Genomic DNA, 8,438 nt, shown 5'->3' on the forward strand with positions numbered 1-8,438 from the left:
AAAAGGTTCCACCTGCACAAAGAGGACAGGGGGTCTACTCCCGTTACTTTCTAGTGGCAAAGAAGGGTCGAGAGGGCGTTTTCAGGCCAATTCTGGATCTGCGGCTGCTGAACAAATACATAAGGAAGCAGAGGTTGAGAATGCTAGCGCTTCACCAGATTTTCCCTCAACTGCATAAGGGAGACTGGATGTGCTCCATCGACCTGCAGGATGCGTACTTTCACATCCCAATAGCTCCAAAGCATCGGAAATTCCTGCACTTCTGAGTAGCGTTACAGCATTACCAGTTCAGAGTTCTACCCTTTGGCCTGAAATCTGCCCCAAGAGTTTTCTCGAAATGTATGGCAGTGGTGGCGGCGCATCTCCGAAGACAAAGGATATACATATATCCATACCTAGACGACTGGCTACTAAAGGCTTCTTCTCCGTAGCAGGCGAGAAGCCATCGGGACATTGTACTAAGAGTTTGCGAAGCCCTAGGTCTTCAGGTCAATTACCAGAAGTCAACATTGACTCCAACGCAGAATCTTCACTACCTAGGAGCTATCATAAACACAGAAATACAAAAAGTGTATCCTTCGGAGGAACGACTATCCTCAATAAACAAGAAGTGCCAGGACTTGTTGAGAACCAGTGCACCTACGGCACGTCAGGTGACATCACTACTAGGCTCCATGGCATCGTGCATTTTTATTGTCCCAAATGCCAGACTCCACATGAGACCCCTCCAAGAGGCATTGGAGACCAACTGGAGCCAAAGAACAGGTCGCTGGGAGGACACGGTGCGGCTACCGGAGGTAGCACTTCAGTCATTGAGATGGTGGATGCACAGACCTCACCTGTCAGTGGGTGCTCCGTTTCACCAGATGCTTCCATCCGACACCCTAGTAACGGATGCATCTCTTCAGGGATGGGGGGGCTCATCTGTGTCCTTTTCAAGCGCAGGGTCTGTGGTCAGACAAGGAAAAGCAGTACCACATCAATCTGCTAGAACTCAGAGCGGTCCATCTCGCTCTCAAGTCTTTCATACCGCTAATTCAGGGGAAAACTCACAGACGGACAATACAACCACGATGTATTACTTGAACAAACAGGGGGGAACGAGGTCCCTACCCCTATCGCGAGAGTCCCAAGCGATATGGCATTGGCTCCTGGCAAGAGGAATGTCAATTACAGCAGTTCACCTGCCAGGTCAGCAGAACGTGGAAGCAGACTTTCTAAGCAGACACCTGGAGGACGTTCACGATTGGGTCCTGCACGGCGAAGTCGCAGAATACATCTTCGCGCAATGGGGTCGGCCCCAACTGGACCTCTTCGCAGACGAAGTAAACAAGAAATGCCCAGACTTCGCATCCAGGTTCTACCGTCCGGGATCTCGAGGGAATGCCCTGTTGATCGACTGGTCAGGGATATTTCTTTACGCTTTTCCGCCGATACCCCTCATTCCGGCAGTGATCAGCAAACTTTACAGATCCAGGACCGGAATGATTCTTATAGCGCCGCAATGGCCCCGACAATTCTGGTACACGGATCTCCTCAACCTGTCGGAAGAACCTCACAGGAGGCTGCCGTGCAGACCGGATCTTCTGAGCAGAATGGAGGGCAGGATTCTACATCCCAACCTACCCTCTCTGAGCTTAACAGCATGGCTCCTGAATTCCTGCAGTATGGGCACCTAGGGCTCTCACAGGAGTGCATGAGCATCTTGAAAGAGTCCAAACGACCTTCCACGCGGCGTTCCTACGCTTTTAAGTGGAAGAGATTCTACATATGGTGCTGTCAGCAAGGTCATAATCCCATACAGGCGCAGGAGGATGTCATACTATCCTATTTGCTTCATCTAGCGAAGTCAGGTCTGCAGGTATCATCTATTAAGGTACATTTGTCTGCTATTACTGCCTATCACAAATCGCCTTCTCAGGAATCCTTCTTTACAAAACCTGTAGTCAAGGATTTCTTAGAAGGTTTGAAGAAAGTTTTTCCGCCAATTCGGAGGCCTTCTCCGTGGGAACTGAACATAGTCCTGGCAAAACTTTTGGGCCCTCCTTTCGAGCCTATCCATAAGGCCTCTTTACAACACCTTACGTGGAAGGCGGCTTTTCTAGTGGCCATTACTTCAGCGAGGAGGGTCAGTGAAATCCAGGCCTTGTCGGCAAAAGAACCGTACACGGTTTTTCATGACAATAGAGTGCTTCTACGAACTCACCCATCTTTCCTTCCGAAGGTGGTGTCAGAATTCCATATTAATCAGACCATTACTTTACCGATGTTCTTTCCCAATCCGGAGACTCCGGCAGAGAAAGCATTGCACTCATTAGACTTGAAAAGAGTGCTAAAATTTTATCTGGACAAGACAAAGTCGATTAGACACTCTAACCGTTTGTTTGTAAACTATGGTCATTTAAGGACAGGAGAGGCAGCATCTAAACGTACAATATCAAGATGGATAGTTTCTTGCATTGTTAATACTTATCAGCTAGCCAATAGACAATTGCTAGCGTGGCCTAAAGCGCATTCCACAAGGGGTAAAGCGGCTACTGCTGCTCTCCTTAACAATGTTCCAATATCTGAGATTTGTAAGGCTGCTACATGGAAGTCTGTCCATACGTTTACAAGACATTATTGTTTAGACTCAGATGCAAGAGCGGATGCCCAAGTGGGGCAGGCCTCTCTAAGAAATCTATTTGCGTAATACCTATCTATTCCTGCACTTCTATCGGACAGTCCGCTGGGTTTAGGGATGGGCTTGCTAATCTATTCAATGTTTATGACTATTGATGAGGATCCCCTGGAAGAGAAGGATAAGTTACTTACCTGTAAATCCTAGTTCTCTTCCAGGGGTATCCTCATCAAAGTCATAAACAACCCACCATCCCACCGACCTAACTGTGAACCAACTGTCACCTTTCCTTCACCCCTGAGGCATGGTGGGATACTGGAGGTGCTCAGGGTCTTAAAGGCACGGTGCCAAAGTTTTTATGGTTCTCCTGTGTTAACCTGCATGCAGCCTATTGGCTAAGAATGCTTCAGTGTTTTTCAATGCAGTTTTTTCTATTTTCTCTCTAGAGTTTGCTACTGCTCACTTCACTAATCCTAGTTTTAGGAGCTTGGGCACATATTTATGCTCTATTGTAGTATTTAATATAAAAAATAAATAAAAAAAACTTCATAGAAATAAAGCATTTTTAGCCTGTTTTTTAACATGATAGTCTGCATGATTATTTATTACACATGTATAATATGTGTATATTTGATATATGCTCCGGGGTCCCCGCACAAGGGCGGGAATATTCAATGTTTATGACTTTGATGAGGATACCCCTGGAAGAGAACTAGGATTTACAGGTAAGTAACTTATCCCTACTGCATTTGGACTGCAAGAGTGTGACGTGGGGGGAAAAGTTACTCAAAACTTCACATTGCTGCCTGCTTTGAGTTTGGGGTACTGATTTTGTTTTTTACAAATCAGTGCCCGGCATTAAATTAAAACAACACTCAGAAAAGGATACTAATCATTCTTCACAAGCATACCAAATTGTACAAGTTAACAGCATTTGTGAATCTAAAATCAAAAAGGGTACGACTAAAAGCTACTTTGGTGCCTATGCTTTTTTCTGTGCTACAAGCTTCAGGCAGGTCAAGAGTTTTTGCACAACGCTTATGTATCCTGTTTGAACCTTAATGACTCCACTAGTAACTTATCCACAAGCCTTTCACAGCACAATGCCAGTGGGGAAAAAACAACAAATTAGTGCCCCAATGTGTCACATTTGCAAATAAAATATTATGAGTGATCTGTGTATGTTTATAATCGTGTGGTCCAGGGAATACCCGAGGAAGTATTATTACTAAGTTTTGAAATACGTATTGTCATGACAGAGATGTACAGACCTTCTCTGCTGCGCACCACGCTTTTAAGTCTTCAATTTTGCAGCTTATTGATTGCCTTTCTGCTTCTTAAGCTCATTATTAAGCAACACCTCATTTACCTTTCCATTGCAGCAACAGTTGTTGAAGTAGCATATAAATGTTTGAAGTGGAGCGTTTCTTTGCCTTTCACACAAGACTTCTTTTCCCCCTCCCACTTCGCGCCTCTCTATCGACTTTTGTAGTAAAGGGAAATAAAATCTTCAAGAAAAATACATTACACAATAGTACGGCCCCAGTCAATCTGGAATACTACCTAACAGCACTCGATTGTGCTTAAAGTTTTCTTGCATTTACTCTGATGTGATGGCAGACACTTCACCCTTGCTTTAAAGCTTCTGCCAACATACAAAAAAACCCTGTCCTAGTATCGCTTATCACATTATGGCCTCCTGGACTTCTCCATCAAGTTTCTGGAGTCCTGACCCCACTCGATCGTACTTTATGCTATTCCATGACAGATTGCAAAAGACCCAGCTTGCACATTCAAAACAATTGGAAAGGGTTATTGTGACCTAGGTTTTAAATTTACAAACGGACCCCTTCCGGGAGTTCTCATTGTACAATATTTTGCCACTTTTTTTTTAGTTTTTCTGATTATTATTATTATTATTTGTTAAATCTTTTCTTGGTAAACTATGTCAGTTCTAGGATTACACAGTGATTATTCACCTAGCATAGCCTTGCAATAATATCAGGGTATGCACTCACTCCAGAATGGGTAAGGAATCACCACCACATGTAAGACCTCAGCACACATATTCGGTATTGTTGGAATCACTGTACTCACAACAGCACTGCTTACCAAGACACATTACACACACCCCTGAAACAGCAAACCATACGTCAAAACATTCCAGCGCAGCCCTAAAAAACTGTGTGAGAGCAACATGTGCACTGCCACTTGCTTTGCTATACCTGGTCTTTGTGTGGGGAGCTGTACACTTCTGGGTGTGAAAATGGTTTTCTCGGTACGGGTGGGTGTGTAAATGAAGCTTGTGCAACTCCTGGCTGTGGTTATGCACCTCGCTGTCTCCCATGGCTTACTTGGTACATGTAAGAAGCCTTTCCACTTCATCGCTGGGTCCTAAAGTGCATGTTGCGGGGGGGTCACATCTCGTAGATTATTTTTAATGAATACACAGTGTTATAACAAGACTCAACGTCTTCGGAAGCCAAATGTTTAACATGCGTTTAATACAAAAACAGCGAGCAGCACAGCAGATAATCAAGAGACAGTTTATATTAAGGAATTGTTTCTTAGTGTTCATCAAATTACACTGCATCGTTTGGACCATAATACTATCCCCGGCCATGGGTTAGTCCCTCAAGAGAGAAAAGGTAGAGGAGGAGGGGTCCTGGTTGAAATGTCACATAAACTAAGCAGTCTGTATCAAACTTTAGAGGGTGCTAGAGCTTCTTTACCTGAGGTCTGCTTGTTGTGGTACACACCATACCCATGGCCTAGGCTGATTTATGGTAGCTGAATAAACCTCTTGTTTGCTTGCTCCTACCCCTTTCCCAGGCACTTTACAGTCAGTCATGTTGTGGCACTCCCTTGTGCACTACCTCCTTGTGCTCCTGTTGTTGTTGGTCCCGCAGCCATTACTGTATTTCTAGGTGCACCCCAGCCCTTCTTCTGTCATGGAGAACTCATACAGCAGATACTGGTTCCTCAGGACTCCACACTTTTTCTTGTGGTTCCGTGATCTGGGGCAGAGAGGCCATTGTGATCCTTCAGTTTCTTCTGTATGTTTTTTTAGTATTTCTTTATCAAAGGAACAATGCTCAGAAAAGGGCTTCTTCCCATCCTCAGTAGTGAGTTCCACCTATTGTATTATTGGGTTTCATTGTCACTTAGTATGAAGAGGGGTCCACTTCGATGGTAACTTGCTATATTTAGATTTTTCAGACCCAATCTCTGCTACTTGTTGCTCACTTACACCTGGTTAACAAGGAAGGGGTTTGCTGTGTTTTTTGTCAGCAGCTCATCCTGTGGAGAGGTCTAGGAAAGGGAAAGCAAGATACTGCTCCCTCAATTATATTGCTTCTGTGGGGTGGGGAGGTAAAGGAAGGGAGAAGTATTGAGCAATCACACCCAAAAATCCCCTTGTGTTTGATGCACTTTCGTTCAATGCATCTTTCTCTCACATTCATCCTTCAAGGGTATTTGCTTTGGGTCCGAGGCTCCAGCTTATCCTCCTCATTACTGCACTATCCGTAGAGCCATTTTGCTCTAAACAATTGCTTTACACTCCTACACATTTTCTTTTAACTGGGCTCCACCCAGTCTTACCTGACCCACCACCTTGTTCCCACCTAAGTAACAATTGTGTGCACCTGTTTTCCAACAACATGTTAACAGCTATAAAACAATACAGGCCATGCAAACCAAGCAAGCAAACAAATATATGGTAAGCAGACTTATAGTCAGACTCTACCTTAATTTTGGTTAACTTTTTTTTTTTTTTTTTTTTTCACACCTTTAGCTAATTTTCCAGGGGGGTCTTCATGTGGAGTCTGGTCCAGCACTCTCCTGTCGACCTCTTGTTGAGTAGATTTGCCAATGCACCATCTGTTAAAATAAAACACAACACATTGGGGACCCAAAAGTCTCAACATGTGATTAGTGCAAAAATAGCGAGCAACACAGCAAATAAGAGAAAATTTCATTCCAACTGACCAAAGCTCTCACCCACAAGGCCAGTTGTAGCTAAAATTCATGCAAAATTGTATAATTTATATACATTTCTCCCTCTATATATATAATGAGAAGATGACAGGATCTTATCACAGATACATTGTGAGATGTCCTTGAAGCAGGGTAAGTACATGAACAGACTGCTGACATAATCTTTCTACAAATCTACTTCTGGTTGCCAATATACAAAGAGACTATGCTTTACTACGAGATACAGGAAATGTGCAAATATACTACTTTAAATAAAATTATTTCTAGGCCCTCTAGAGCATATTGAGGCTAAAGAGAGCTTCACGTTGATAAGGAAGCAGCATTCCTATTCGGTTATGTAATATACAGTGACTGCCGGTAATTTTAGGATGGAGGGGGTAGGTGGGAAGCACATTCGCACACATTCATTCACACACGCATACACATCCATTCACAACACTCATCAACATTCAAACATGCACGCACCAAACATTGATTAAATTTTTTTTTTAAAAATCTGACCCTTTTTTTTTTTTTTTTTTTTACACTTTCAGCTTGGAGATCCCAGGAGGCTTAGGTCAGCCAATGAGGGAAGGCAGCAGTCACAATTTCGTCCCAACGTCCATAGGAGCTGGGACCTCTTCAGCCCAGCAAAGTTCAGCTCAGGCAGCAAGGAGTCTGTGCAAATCACGCATGTCTCACTTCTGGCTGCCTTAGCTGAACATGAAGAGGAAGGGCAGCGGCTGGTAATATATCAGTAGATGTCGGGATATACAAGTGCACAGAGACATTGACATCACAAAATAGGATTACAAGATTGTTTTCACAACCATCTTGGCATCTATGGTGAAAAAGAAGACAGGCTGGTGTGCCCTTGACTACTCTGAGCTGTAATGAAAAGAATGTGGGAAAGGGATACAATCTGACAGGCCTGCCAGAGAAGCTCTTAAACTTGGAAGGCACAGACAAGGGACACCACCCTGAATTCGCAGAATCATTACACACACTTTGGTATTTCATATTTTTTTTGTTTGTGTTATGTGCTTATTAGTATGAATAGCATGGATTAGGACTGCTATGTTAATAGTGGACAATGCAGTAATAATGGCTTATCAAATTGAATCTGGTATTAGTCACACATCCTAATTTAGAACTCCCTATTTACCTTGCAGCATCTTATTATTATGCTATTTGTTGATCAATCATGTAGTACCCCTACTTGTCTGTTGCTGAGTTATGTAAGACCCTTGCATATCTGCTTTAGACCTCATAGTCTTAAGTTAAATGTCCTGACAAACACCATGCCCCCAAGCATCAGGGAGCACTTGTATACTTCCTTCTCAGGAGCATTTCTGTGGAACTGATGGGGCCACTTTTCACCCAAAATCATATTTTTCCAAACACTGCTGAACACAATTTCTTTTAAGAGTGCGCTTCTTAAAGCCACCACCGAAATAGATCATCTGCATTCTCTATATAGCAAACTCCTCACAGTGCCTGAAATACACTATAGTCTATTTAGTACATTGGGGGAGTGTACAGGCCCTCCCTATGACAGGAGATACTTCCAGCAGAGGGTTCAAGCACATCACTGGCAGCATCATCAACAGCCACAATCATGTTCCCATTTCCATCCTTGAAGGACAGCTAGAGGAAGAGGTACTCGACAGCACAAGCAACCCACAACTACAGGAAAGCCTTCTGCCAAACAATGAGGAGTTTCTTCCCCCTTCACTGCTAGGTGCTCTAGTGGGGGGGAAGTATTATGCATCACTTGGAAGAGTGGTAGTCCTTACTCATGACAGATGGGTCTTGAATATTGTACAGAATGGTTATTCTC

The sequence above is a fragment of the Pleurodeles waltl genome, chromosome 8 (genome assembly GCF_031143425.1).
Source record: "Pleurodeles waltl isolate 20211129_DDA chromosome 8, aPleWal1.hap1.20221129, whole genome shotgun sequence".
NCBI lineage: Eukaryota > Metazoa > Chordata > Amphibia > Caudata > Salamandridae > Pleurodeles > Pleurodeles waltl.